We start from the raw sequence: 14,900 nt of genomic DNA, 5'->3' as shown, positions 1-14,900 counted from the left end.
CTGATTTAGAAGCAGCCTCTGATGAGCGATGCTCTCATGCCTGATGTACTGGGAGAGGAAAAAAACTGTCATGGCATTTAAATGGGTCCATCTTTCTACTCCTCTTAATCTTTCTACTCCTCTTAATGGTTTTTTTTCTCAAAACATGTTGCACAAATGCAAAAGGAGGAGGTAGAGGCCTGCAGCACAATTGGGAAGGCCAGTAGTTTTCCAGGATCTCTTTCTGCTGGACCATTTTCCTACAAGGTAGAAGAGAGGCTTCTGCAAAACCTATTGCTCCCAACCCGCCCAGAAAGATGCTTTAGCCACTATCCATTAGAAAATGCTTAGCAGATCTTCTTGTCCCTCAATATAAGTCTGTCTTCCAAGGGCAATTGGAACAGTCTGCATCATGAACACCAGAGTGAAATGGATTTATCTTATTCATTTCATCCGGAGTAAATGGATAGAATACATCACTGTCTGCCTGATCCCCTTAGCCAAGATACTGGTAGAATAAGAAGAGGACAATGGCCAAGACATAGAGAATGAGAGAAGGCCTCTTTAGAAGCAGTATCAGAAGCATTTAATTAGGGGGTTACTTTAGAACATGGCAAAGACATCTGACAGAATGTATCTGCCCTCGGTGTGGAAGGGATTGCCACTCTCGAATTGGCCTTTTTAGTCACACTAGATGCTGTTTTAGGACCTCTTTCCAGAGCATGATACCATAGCCTCTTGAGACTGAAGGATGCCAATGGCAAAGACATAGAAATAGAGATGTTCCCAGTCCATCCAGCCTAATATGAGGAATTGCCTTTCTCTAAGTAGGATGCTGTCTGATCTGGCATCAGAAGATAGGAAGGATTCTATTCATGGTGCCCTTGGAGATTTTCCAGAGCTAAAGGGTTACATTTTGTGGATCAGAGTAAGACAAGTTTCAGAACACAAGCGATGGGGACTTTCATATCTTTTAGGACAATGCTGTTACTTGTTTGATATTTTGACTTACTTTTCCTTAGCCAGCTACCCTCATTCAGAATTGTTCATTTCCCAGCATCAGCGCTGAGCTTAAAAAACAAACACCCAGAACAGGTTAAAGTTAGTTAGCCTTAGGCCCACATCAGTGCAAGGGATGTGCATATGAAGCTTATTCATTTCTGTGGCAATCAACACATATATCTATTTTTCTACCATTATCATTCAGGGGAAACAAAAAAAAAGTAAGATTGTAGCCCTGCTAATATTTCTTAATCTGAGAAAGGCCAGAATGTGGATATTTGGTGGTACCAATAAATAACCCACCCTCATTAACTGCTTCCAATCCCAGTTGTGTTTTAAAAAGGCATTTAGAGGTAAACCTTGAGTTCATGACCATAGAAGAGCCTGCCCATCATGGTTGTAACTCATGACCTGGATATCTTCGAGACCGTCTTCTGCCACCAGTAGCCTCCCACCGGCCAGTTTGCTCCCACAGAGAGGGTCTCCTCAGGGTGCCATCGGCCAAATTATGTCGGCTGGTGACACCCAGGGGGAGGGCCTTCTCTGTGGGAGCCCCTGCCCTTTGGAATGAACTCCCCCCAGAAATTCGTAAAATCTCTGATCTCAACGTGTGTTTCGCTGTGCCCTCAAAACCATGTTGTTCCGCCAGGCTGGGCTATCAATGTAAAAATTTTAAATTGGTTTTAAATGGGATTTTAAATTTGGGGTTTTATAAATTGGGCCTATTATTTAATAATTTTAATTATTTTTAATTTTGTCTGTCTTTGTGTTTTTAATTAGGCTGTACACTGCCCTGAGTCCTTCGGGAGAAGGGCGGTATAGAAAATAAATAAATAAATAAATAAATAAATAAATAAATAAATAAATAAATAAATAAATAAATAAATGACGGTCATAAAATGGGGTCAGTTATGGGATGACCTTTGTAGTGGTCATCGCTAAATGAACCAATGATTCACTATGAGTGTGGTTTTGCCAAACACCAGAAATAAATGTCAGTTTTATGCTAAACTATTGTAAAACATGATCATGTAACCGCAAGATGCTGCAAACAGCTGTAGATGTAGCCTGGTTGCTACCTGAAATTCAGTCATGTGATCCCATGAAGGGCCTAAAGTTGGAACTTTGAATCTGGGTCGTAAGTAACCCCCCAGGTAGATTTTTCAGAACTTTGAATGGTTGCTAAGTGGTTGATCATAAATCGAGTACTACCTGCACACATATCCAACTGCACCAAAATGGAGATGACGCTAAATATTCATGAGACACCAAAAACAATGCAATTTATGTATATTTTGACTGCATTTGGATATTAATCTGACATGCTTTAGTTCTGAACTAATAAAGCTATTTTATTGAAGGCTTGAATGCTTGCATAAATCTCCCTGACTGAACCGGATTGCTGGTATGTGTGGTTGAGGGAAGAGTTTCACTAGGACAGAAGTCTGCAACTTTAAACGTTCAAAGAGCCATTTGGACCAGTTTCCCACAGAAAAGAAAACGCCGGGAGCCACAAAACCATTCCTGTGCCTGACTATTTCTTGAGCAGCCACAAAACTAGCATATGTAGTTGAATTAAATGTTCTGTTTTTTTCTGAAACTTTTCCTTTCTGGGATTTATCCATGGTTGACCTACCGGGGGTTGAAAAGCTCAATAAATTGTGTGCCGGCGGGTGTTACACATTGGTGGTTGTGACACATTTTGAGTGACGGAGCTGCAGCAGAGGGGTGAAAGAGCCACATGCTACTCCAGAGCCGCAGGTTGCTGACCCCTGCACTAGGAGGTTAGCAACTTGTATCACACTTATATCAAGAAGAGGACAAGAACTGGCAAAAAGATGTAGAGAATAAAAGGTGGCCAGATGCCATGACACCTGCACATGAAGTCTCAAGCCTTGAGCGAGACAAAAAACATTCAAAATCACTTCAGAAAGCTGGACAACCATTTTGAGTTGACTGCATTCGTGTTCAGAAGCAGGTTACAATGTGTACCGTAATGTGTGGTTATAACTTGGGAATGATGTTCAGTGGTGCAGCGGACTAAAGTGCTGTTAAGTGCTAGCACTTAGCTGCCAGCTGCCTGCAATTAGTGCAAGTTCGAATCTCACCAGGCTCAAGGTTGACTCAGCCTTCCATCCTTTTGAGGTAGGTAAATTGAGGACCTGGATTGTGGGGGCAATAAGCCAGCTTTGTATAGAACAACACCGCTTGGGGGGGCCGAAAGCCCTAATAAGCAGGTATATACAAAAAAAAAGTATGCAGGCTATTGCTATAATGCATTGTAAGCCACCCTGAGTCTACGGAGAAGGGCGGCATATAAATTGGACTAATAAATAAATAAATAAACATGTTTGCTGTTTTTGAATGCAATTGTTTCAGTGAGGAAAACAAGACCAGCTTTTAAGGTGGTGATGGAGGGCATCCTTTGATAGTTGTTTTCTGTTTAATTTTTATTTATTTAAAGAATTTATATGGCTATCCACTCACTTTCAGTGACTTTAGGCGACTTACGAAAAATAGAAATTCTACGGCTTGCCTATTTTATATAATGACCCTAGTTGGCTCACAGCAATCCATAAAACTATAATTAAAAAGAAAAGTACCCTTCCTTCCCTTCCCCAGGTGCCAGACCAAACATCCCCACAGCTTCTCCCCACATGCTTGGCAGTGGTGGGTTGCTCCCAGTTCGGTCCGGTTCCTGCGAACTGGTAGTAACGGCGGCGGGAGGCTCCGCCCACCCGCCCAGATGTCATCATGAACGATCCGCGCATGTGCAGAAGCTTCTGCGTACTCCCGTTGCGAACCGATAGCAGAGGTAAGTAGAACCCACCACTGATACTTGGGGGAAGACAGAGGTCCTCCAGAAGGCTTAAAAAGCAGGGATCTCTGGTTTCATGGAGGAAGCTGATCCAAAGGGCTGGGCTGCTATTTCTTGGTTGTGTGCCTGCAGTCTTACACAGTCACCTATTCAGAAGTAAGGAGAGAGCATATACCATGTGAATCTGGCTGTCCATTCCCCGGATGGCAGTAATTATTTTTCTGGTTTTGGACCAAAGTTTTTGAACTGACTTGCTGGAGACTAGCAAACAACAGTGGTCGTGAGAATCGCCAAGGATGTGGTGTCGCTGGAGAACATTCTTTTTTAGAAAGTGCCATCTTTTTCTCCAGGTGGTACACCTGTTGCTACTCTGACTGTAGCATGGCAGAGAGAAAGGATGTAGCTCAGGGGCAGAGATGGGTTTGCATATATAAAGTCCCCAAATCAATTCGTGGCACCTTCAGTGAAAGGTTTTCAGGTACTGTGCCTGAGAAACAGCTCTGCTCGAGACCCCAAAAGGCTGCTGCCAATCAAGCTAGACAGATCTGGGTTAGATGAATAATTGGTCTGACTCTATATAAGACAGCTCCTTCTGCTTAGTTAATTAATATCCTATCTTTCTGATCCAAGGATTCCCCCTCAGGCAGCTCACAAAATCTGTATATCTATAGCTAACGAGGGTTCTACAAGTGTCAGAGGGAATATCTAGTAGGTATCCATGACACAATTACTGGAGTGGCAAAGTAATTTCTGCCCTCTTCTTCCTCCTCCTCCTCCTCCTCCTCTCTCTCTCTCTCTCCCTCCCCCCTCCCCATCACTCTGAACACACACACACACACACACACACACACACACACACACACACACACACACACATTCATACATACACTACATTGTGTCTCATATGGCTGCACCCTCCTCTCCTGCCTGGTTGAATTGTGAGCTTTTTTTGAGGAGTGTGTACAGAGCCCATCACCTTTTTAATGGAAGAAACTCATTGCTGGATTCTTTTCCCCAAGCCCATTCTGGGGGTAGAGAGTATCTGTGCTGCCATTTTGGTCTTTCAGTTTGTAGGATTAGGCAGCTGGAGGAAGCTATTGGGGAAACATTTTATTATAAGTTTGAAAATAAATTCTGAAGGATATTTGCCAGTTTTCTTTGGTGCCCTTAAGAGCTCTCTCAGTAATTTATTTACTAGGCTCTTAATGCATTACCCATTAAGTTGTCTGTTTTTGTAGGCAACATACAACTGTTACCAATGCGACTTTCTAAAAATAATAATAATACAGCATATTATTATTATAATACTGTAAACTGCTTTGTTTATTTGGATGGGAAGGGCAATCCGTAAAATATGTTATGATAGGAGAAAAAAATTAATTTTCATAATGGAACAGAGCAAAAAAGTTTAGAAATGGGGTTTTTTTAATGCAGTAAACCAGGGGTGGGTTCCACTTACCTTCACTACCGGTTTGCTCTCATGAACGTGTGTGCGCTTTGCACATGCACATTGCTTCTGCACATGCGCAGTACCTTCTGTGATAACATCTGGGCGGGTGGACGGAGCCTCCCGCCACCGCTGCTACCGGTTTGCGCGAACTGGGGTGAACCGGTAGGAACCCACCACTGTAGTAAACTCTGATGTGATTTGGGTTTAGTCTCTGTGAATCCTAAAGCATGCTTTGTCAGTCAAAGATGGAAAACAATCCATAACCATGCTTGTCCTAGAAGTTAAATTCCACCTTCCACAAATTAACAATGGCATCTACTCCAGGTTCAGATGACATCATGTGCCTGAATATTTAGTTATAAAAAACTAAACATTGCAGGAGGGCAGATGTAAAATAGCGTTGGGTGTGCACTGATTAATGGTTTCCAGAGGTTTAACATAATGTTGAATACTTTGAGCCCAACATTTTGCAGGTGGTTGAGTTCATGGAGTGTTACATTATCTAGATGACTTCATAGAAACAGCATGTGATCTTCTTTCTGGATAGAATTCTGCCTCCTCCTTCAATCCATATTTAGGGCCCTGTTGTTTGGGCTTGGATGCTGAGAAGCATCAGGCCTTATTAGTACTTGATGGAAGATTGCCAGGGAACACTGAGGCTGTAGGCTAGACTGGAAATTGCAAAATAAAAAATAAAAAAAATATCTTGGAAGGGGGCCACAGCAAACCACTTCCATGTTGCTGCCAATAAATTTTTATAGATGAGTTCATTAAGTCACCAGGATTCAAAATCATCTTAAAGCAGATCTTCTTTTTATGAACCGGCGTCTATGCTAATGTATGATTGGTTTTCCTGAGTTCTTACTGTCATAAACCTTTATAATGTGCCTTCATTTACTGAAATGGGGAAGAATTGGGCACCTCAAAAATGCTGGAAATTTTTGCTTTAAGGTTCTTGAAATGGACTTTAAAACAAACAAGATTGCCATCTATGAATAATTAAAAACTTGGTTTCAGGAACATTTGATTATATTTTAGAAATAGTATTTTCTCCCACACATATAAAGAATCTCTGCCTGGAAAATGTCAAGCAGTTTTCCTTTGTTTTCCATTATTCATAATATGCGAGTCAGAAACAGCTCAATTAAACTGAAAGGCAAAGTATCAGGCAAAAAAATCCTTTCAACTAAAGGTACAGTTAATGTAGAGAATTCATGGGCATGGAACTGGAACAAAACAGGAGTAGCAATTACATGGTCATTAGGCCAGAAAGCTTTGTGTAGATTTATAGCAAATATTCAATATTCATTAATTTATATTTATTTTTAAATGTTCATAACCTTCTTCCAATACACATTTCCAGGGATCATATTACAAAATAGATATCAGTTCATTAAAGAGATCCCATTCTTAGAAATAAGGAAGGAAAATCCCATTCTTAGAAATCGTGGCCGATTTCCAAGCTTCCAAGGTTGAGAAACACTGCTCTAGAAGGTAAAAGAAACCTCCTTACTGGATGAATTCACATATTGCACAAGTCATGATCTGCTTAAGCCAACATGCATCCAACTATTGTACATCCAGCTATACAGAATGTGTGTATTCTCAAGAATATCAAAAATGTGTATATAACTGAAGGATATGTGGCGTTGTTCGGCCAAATTGACTAATGGCACCAATATCCTACTATGGATTTTCATGTTTAGAATGACTCAGAAGGAGCCATTTGTGCCCCGAAACTGTGGCAGCCTAGGTCAGTGCTTACTCACCGTTTAGCTTAAAGCCTGCATATGTGTGTGTGTGTGTGTGTGTGTGTGTGTCTATGTATGTGTATGTTTGTGTGTGTGTATATATATATATGTTTTTCTTTCTTTTTCGTAGGTAGAACCTGGCTAAAGAGAAAGATACACACACACACACACACACATACACACACACACACACGTGTGTGTGTGTGTGTGTGTGTGTATACAGTTAATATTTCGGGTTTCTTCCCATGTAATTGTGAACATATCCCTAAAAGGGTAGAAGCGACGTTTCGACAGAATCTCATCTGCCATCATCAGGCTTATGTGAGGGGTCTTTTACTGCAAAAGAGCCTTGATAGTACAGTGGTTTAGTGCACCCTGTTATTAACACAGCTGCCTGCAATTTCTGCTGGTTCGAATCTCTCCAAGGCTCAAGGTTGACTCAGCCTTCCATCCTTTCTAAGGTAGGTGAAATGAGGACCCAGTTTGTGGGGGCAATAAGCTGACTTTGTATAAAAATATACAAAAGAATGAAGGCTATTGCTTAACGCATTGTAAGCCGCCCTGAGTCTCCGGAGAAGGGCAGCATATAAACCAAATTAAAAAAAAAAAAAGACCCCTCACATAAGCCTGATGATGGCAGATGAGATTCTGTCGAAACGTCGCTTCTACCCTTTTAGGGATATGTTCACAATTACATGGGAAGAAACCCGAAATATTAACTGTACACACATATATACCTGTGAAAACTTACATAGACAAATATATATATATACATATGTAAAAAGTTAAAATCTCGGGTGTTTTCCCGCATCATTAAAAGTCTGTTAATTGAAATACTTAAAATCCTGGCTAAAATCCCAGCTTAAAATCCTCCAAAATCCAAACAAAACACTTTGTAAGGTCTTTTGAGACTCTGGCTAAAATCCTAACCAACAATATGTGTGTGTGCGTGTGTTTTTTTCTATCGAGACACCTGGTCTACCCCAGCATATGGGAGGGAGCATACTGCATCCCTTTCGCCTTTCAGCTCCAATCCAGGAGCCCTCAAGCAGTCACATTCACGGCAAACCATTTTATACCAAATTTATATTTTGCTGATAAATATATATTCTTTATCAGCGAAATATAAATTTGATATATATTTGTATGTATGTATATTTGTATATATGTATATTTGTATGTATGTATATATGTATGTGTGTGTGTGTGTGTGTTTGTTTTACAGCCAAAGTGGAAGCATGTTGCGATGCTTCCAATTTTCTAGGTGCACATAATATGCTGAAGTATGGTTTATGCAAAGAGCTAGCTCTCTGGAAAAAAAGCTCTAATGCTGGGAAAGGAGAAAGAAAAAGAAGAGGATGCCCAGCCAAAAGGTGGATGGCTCACTTAAGTGGCAATGAGTGCATCTTGGAGAGACATGAAAGACCAGTTTGGGTGAAAAATCTATGTGGTCCTTAGGAGTTGAAAACAACTTCATGGCATGTAATCAATGGCTGGTTAGTTTGAGGTGCAGGGTGTTGTATGAATAATTTTTGGTTAAAAGTCCATTCTTCCCTTCAGGATCAAAATTTTTTTTGGGGGGGGGTGAGAAAAAAGGTTTATCAGTTCCCAGCAGAGGAAAATTCTGCTTAACATGAATCGACTGGTCCTTTTGCTATTCTTAGTCACTTCCGCTTACCTGACAAGCAATAGACAGAATGACCACATGTGCCTCTCTTTCAAGTGTACTAAAATACAAAAACCTCTAAACGGGTGGCTCATGCTTTACAACAGCATCAAATCGTAGCAAATAAAGTTATTGTTTGCAACATGAAAGAAGAAGATCGAGGCAGAAAAAGAAAGCGGTATTGATATGATTTGTGTACAATCCAGCGGGGGGCGATGTGAATACATTGTGATGCAGTGAATAGGTAGAAGCGTGTTTTTCTCCTGGCTTTAAAGGCAAACCCTCTGATTTCTCTCAAGTTCTCCTTCTCTGTTGGAAGGCTGCGTTTCAAGGGGAAAGGAGTGGATATTGATGACTTCTTTCCTTTTAGCCAACAAGCCCTTCAAAACGCATTTTAGACTTTGAGTACATTCCCAGCCAGCTCATTGATAGCAGAAGCTGAGGATGAATGAACCTGTCTGAGCAGGAGGAAAACTAACCCCGTCTTAGCAGGTGGCACCGCCTGGCAGACTTCTTCTGGGTCAGATCCGATCAGTGTTTCAATGGGAGATTTCCAGAGAACGGCAGGGCTGTTGGTACATGGGGAAATCAAGAAACATCCGAGAAGATAGCAGTGCCAAACCATTTTTATAGGATTGCCAAGAAAACTGCTTAGATCTGAGCATGAAGTCACCAGCTCAGCTTGAAGCAATCTAAGGAAAGGAGGTAGAGCTCAGTGTGACATACCGCTCTGTATCAATGAAAACAAGCCTTGGGCATCTACGCTATGATTTCTCATGAACGGAGCCAAAACTTTTGGAGCCATAATAATAGCATCTTAAAATGTGGCTTTTATTTGATAACGACCTGAGAAACATTCAGCCATGTACAAAGGAGGGAAACGCAGCATTCTTTAAGAACAACAGAGAAAGAATGCTATTTTTTTTTTAAAAGGCCAATCTCCCTTCACACCTTCACCCCCGTCATCTGTAGTGGTAGAATATGATCGTGTTGTGGTAGAATAGCTGCCTTGATGATGCAGGTGCTAAATGGGTAAGGGTTTTTTTAAACAATTTTTATTTCTTTCATAAAATGGAGGCAATCCTGTTCTTAATAACAAAACAAGCCTCTCTGCGGCAGGAAACAGTTCCTGCAGCTGCAGATCAACCAGATAGAGAAGCTAGAAATGAGTCAAGGCATGGGGGAGGGGGGGGAAAGAGGCATTTCCCCCCCATAATGTTACAGTTATAAACAGCAACAATAAAATTAGCAGAAACCCCCAACCTTTGCTCTGCTTTGGGATGCAACAGTTGCTGGGGGAAGCTGACAAGGATTAAACAAACACAAGTTTGACTTGCCCGGCATTCCCTTTGTGTTTTAAACATATATTTTAAACATATAATGAAATAAAGTGGTTGATTGGATCCAGATATTCTTTGATGAAATAGATGAGGTAGACCTATCTCAGATGCAATTCAGGTTCAGTTTTGGCACTGAAAGAACCTTGCTTGCTGTTGGATGTTCTTTGGCGGGAAAGAGACAGGATGAATAGAGTTCTCATTTTTAGGTGTTATATATCAACCACTTTTACCATTTATTGTCTACTTGGTGTGTTTGTGTGCGTGCGCACGTATGTTTGTATGTGTGTAACTGTATCTCTGTATGTATGTCTTTGCATGTGTGATATATATATATATCTCACAACACACACACACACATATAATAAACACACACACAGAAAGACACACACACACACAGATTTGTCTTTCTTTTGTACGCCACTGAGTCACATTGTCTGAGCTGAGCAACCATAAAAATGCTTTAAATAAATGAACTTTATTGATTTTCCTGGACCTCTCAGCAATTTTCAGTACCATTGGCCTGGCATCTTTTTTTTTTTTATAAAAGTTTTTTATTTTCATTTCTCATAAAACATATATAAATGTACAATTTCTTTAACTATTCTTATCACACATATTATCTTTTAGTTTCCATATTGGTTCATTCTTCATCCTAAAACTTTAAAATACATTCGGAGTTGCTCTTCTACCATTCCATTTCCTTCTTCCACAGACCTGGCATCTTGTTGTCCAGGCAAGGTGTAGCTACAACTGCCTTCAAGTGGTTCTTGCTTACACCTGGATGGCAAATGGTTACCTCGGAGTAGGACTTAATCGCTGGTTGTTTTGGTACATCTGTTATCATTTTATTGCCTCTTTATGCTAGGCAAAGATGCTGTTAGTGTCCCAGGTTTTTAATAATAATACTCTTGTGGTATTTTTGACTTTATGTTACTGCTTTTCCCCTCTCTTACTGTGATATTATGCTGCTGATTAAAATATAATAATTGAATTGAATTTATGTTGTATTAATTGTTTGAATGGTTGCGTGTGTAAATTATTTCGAGTTGTTTTAAAATAAGATGTGTTGTGCATATATTTTAAATGAATATAAATAAACAAGCCATCACTTCAGTGGTGTTTTAAGCATATTAGCTAATCACCAGAATACTTTAAAGCATCTGGATAGGAAGTTATTCTTTAAAAAAAAATGGCTGCTAGAAAGCTCAGAAATGAAAATGGCTCACCAAAAGGCTTGTCCCTACCCTACAGCCCCTGCCCCCGCCCCTGCCCCATATTAACAAATTTTAAGTCTGAACTTGATAAATGGAGAAAAGTATTAATACAGAAACAATGATTGTATTCTTGGTATTGTCTGTGGAGATTCTCAGTCATCCAGGTCATGGTTGTCCCAAAGGTGCTTTTTCAAGAGGCAACTGGACTTTCTGTTTTTTCCTCTGGTTTTCGCTTCTTGGATGAGAAGCGAAACATCTTCAAAGAAAACCCAGAAAGTCCATTTGAAAAAGCCTCTGAAAAAGCACCTTTGGGATGGTCATTGTTTTGACATTTTAATTACATTTACTGTAAATATGGTTCTGTTCTCCTCACCAATCATTCCATTGTCCTGGTCAAGTGTGGCCCCCCCAACTTGAAACAACACACATGCTTTGAAGATAGATCTATTGCTGAACTTCAGGCTGCAAAGAAATGAAATTTAAAACATTGCAGACTAGTACAGAACAGCAAGAGGTGAGAAATGTCCAGTTCCATCCCAATCATAAATAGTCTAGGTTAGAAGTTTTATTTACCTTTTCTTTTTTCGCTATAGTGTCCAACTTGAATCCAATACAATGCCTTGGTAACATGTTGTTGTTGTTGTTAGTTGCAAAATCATGTCCGACCCATCGCGACCCCATGGACAATGTTCCTCCAGGCCTTCCTGTCCTCTACCATCCTCTGGAGTCCATTTAAGCTCATGCCTACCTCTTCAGTGACTCCATCCAGCCACCTCGTTCTCTGCCGTCCCCTTCTTCTTTTGCCCTTGGCAACATAGATTTATTCAAAATGATAGCAGGAGGGACAGAACCTGCATCTTATGATTCATATGCTACACTAGCCTGAATAGGGGAACATAACCCTGAGTGGCCACATCATACTAAATCAAAATGTGTGTGTGTGTGTGTGTGTGTGTGTGTGTGTTTTAATTGTATTTTGTTAACTATTTTTTGAGAAAAGGGAAAAAAAGATAAACAAGAAGAAAAAAAGAAAATCTAGAGTAACTAAATAGTGAATTTACCAGCATGATAGATTTAGATTAATTTTTTCCAATATTTCTTAATTAGTTTTAAATGACTAAGTATTTAATAGGAAGGGTTAAGTATCCTTGTAGCAATTACCATGTAAATAAATTTTGATATACTTAGTAGGAAAGTAAGATTTAGTAATATTTAAGTAAAAAATAGCAAGTTGGAAAAGAAATCTAGGTTTATGAATTTGTTTCATTCTATTATAAATAATCGTTGTAATTGTTCAGCTTGCCACCAAATGTGGTAAAAATGATCCAACCTGGTTGCAGAGGTGGGCTTCAGCAGGTTCTGACCAGTTCTGGAGAACCGGTAGCGGATATTTTGAGTAGTTTGGAGAACCGGTAGTAAAAATTCTGACTGGCCCCGCCCCCATCTATTCTCTGTCTCCCAAGTCCCAGCTGATTGGGATGAAGTGGAGATTTTGCAGTAACCTTCCCCTGGAGTTGGGTGGGAATGGAGATTTTGCAGTATCCTTCCCCTGGAGTGGGGTGGGAATGGAGATTTTACAGTATCCTTCCCCTGCCACGCCCACCAAGCCACACCCACAGAACCGGTAGAAAAAAAAAATTGAAACCCACCACTGCCAGGTTGTTATTTTACCAACAATTTTTAGGGAGTGATCTGTCCATTTTAGCAAACAATACTGGAGTGAAACATCAGCAATAAAATACTTTATACCAGTTTTTTCTAAGTATGTTTGGTGTGAATTTAATGTTTTTCTTCCATTGAAATTCCTCTTGAGACATATTAAATATTATATGTAGGATCTTCATCCATTTAATCACAGCCTCTTTAAATTGTTTGGTTTCGGAACATATTTCAACACATAAGGCCCAGCAAATGCTCTGAATTTGCGTTAAAAGGTTTTCAAATTCATTAAGAGTCTCCAAGTGTTCCCACTCATTTCTGAGATTCTTTGAACTGTTTTCTTGAGATTCTTTTACATCTATAATGTTTATTTGAAAAATGAAAATGGTTGGATCATTCTGGCATTTTTCAAAGAGAGTTTCGAAATATTTTCTTCTTAATAATCAAATCTTGCAGTTTATACAAATTGTTATCTCTACTGAGTTTGCTTCCTCTTTATTAAAATAAAATTTTAATAACTAGATGAGAGATAAGTCATTCTTCTGTATTTATCACAATTTTTTAAAATACTGTTTATTATTGCATGATCTCTCTATAAGCCATTTATTTCTGTTTGTATCAGTCCAAAGATTTTTGTACAAATCATCTGGGATTTCTGTTCTTTCAATAAAGGCAACTCAACCATAAAATGTTATGATCCAATCTGTAATCCAAGTTAGACAGTAAAGTGGTTGGAGTTGCTGAACCCACTTGTTCCTCCAAATTTAAAGTTAAGTAGTTAAATTTAATCCTCAATCATTTATTAGTCCACCAAAAATTGTTACTTGTCTGTTTCCATCATTTAATACTTTATTTTCAATTTTTATTGGGAGCTTTTGGACAGAAAATTAAACCTTGGCAGAATGTTCATTTTAATGACTATGATTTCTCTAATTAATATTGTTTTAACTTTCTCCATCTTAAGTATATATCTAGTGTTATATTTTTGTAATTTTGAAAAAAACCCTTATGTTTAAGTAGTGTTTTGGGTTTAGAATGCAGTGTTTAAACTGTAGATTCACTTTTATAAACTTAGTCAATTATGGTTTATTCAAAAAACCATTTTTAAGCAAACCAAGACTTAATTTGTTATATGAACATAGCCAAATTCTTCATCTGAACAATTACCGGCTATTGTTTGAAACATGCTTTTAACCGGTAGATCCTTATCCATTCACATTAAAAACCTAACATCTTATTTAATCAACAGATTTTGTTTCATTTTATTAACTAATATAAAAGAATAAGATTAAGATTTCTCTCAAATCACCTAACTAGATACTTGCGGATGCAATGTACTTTCTATACAACACTATAAAATGAAAGTTTAAAGTGCTGTTCATTTCTCGGCTTTGTTCCCAATATAGAAACAGATAAATTTTATTAGGCTGTTGTAAATGATAACTTAAGTCTAATCCCAAACTTTTGTCCTCCAACCCTCAGACTTGCTGGCTGGGAAATTATGGGAAATGCATCTGGGTGAGTCTAAGGCTGAAACCTAGCTTAGATAATAGGCTTGACATGACTTGAATGGCATCCATCCTCACTCCCACTAGGCAACCATCACAATTATTTCCCTCTTTCCCTGAACCAGTTCTAATGAAACCATCTGTGTTTTCATTTCCTCTTGACTATGGTGATAGAAGCACAGTATGATGCTATTATCAGGATTCATATTCCAGCACATTTTATGAAAACAGCCCATCCAACAGTGACATTGTTCCTTTCTACATTCACATTGCCTTGATGGAGGACATCAGAAGACTCTGAATGCCATGAAGTCCAACCAACATGTGAAGTACAAGTGACTCAGGATTTAACGAGAGTGGTGATGTGATTTGGAAGATAGCTATATGGGAAAATGTGTCATCATAATTTCCTCTGAATAGTTGCAGTTTCCTCTTGCTCACCCACTATTCGGAGACAATATGAAAACCCACCTGGATTAATAGTTTCCACACAAAAATAAGGAAACACAACAT

The sequence above is a fragment of the Pituophis catenifer genome, unplaced genomic scaffold (assembly GCF_029215685.1).
Source record: "Pituophis catenifer annectens isolate HBS135680 unplaced genomic scaffold, rPitCat1.0.hap2 SCAF_1, whole genome shotgun sequence".
In the NCBI taxonomy this organism is placed as follows: domain Eukaryota; kingdom Metazoa; phylum Chordata; class Lepidosauria; order Squamata; family Colubridae; genus Pituophis; species Pituophis catenifer.
The sequence above is the reverse complement of the archived record's forward strand: the minus strand, read 5'-3'. Positions refer to the sequence as shown.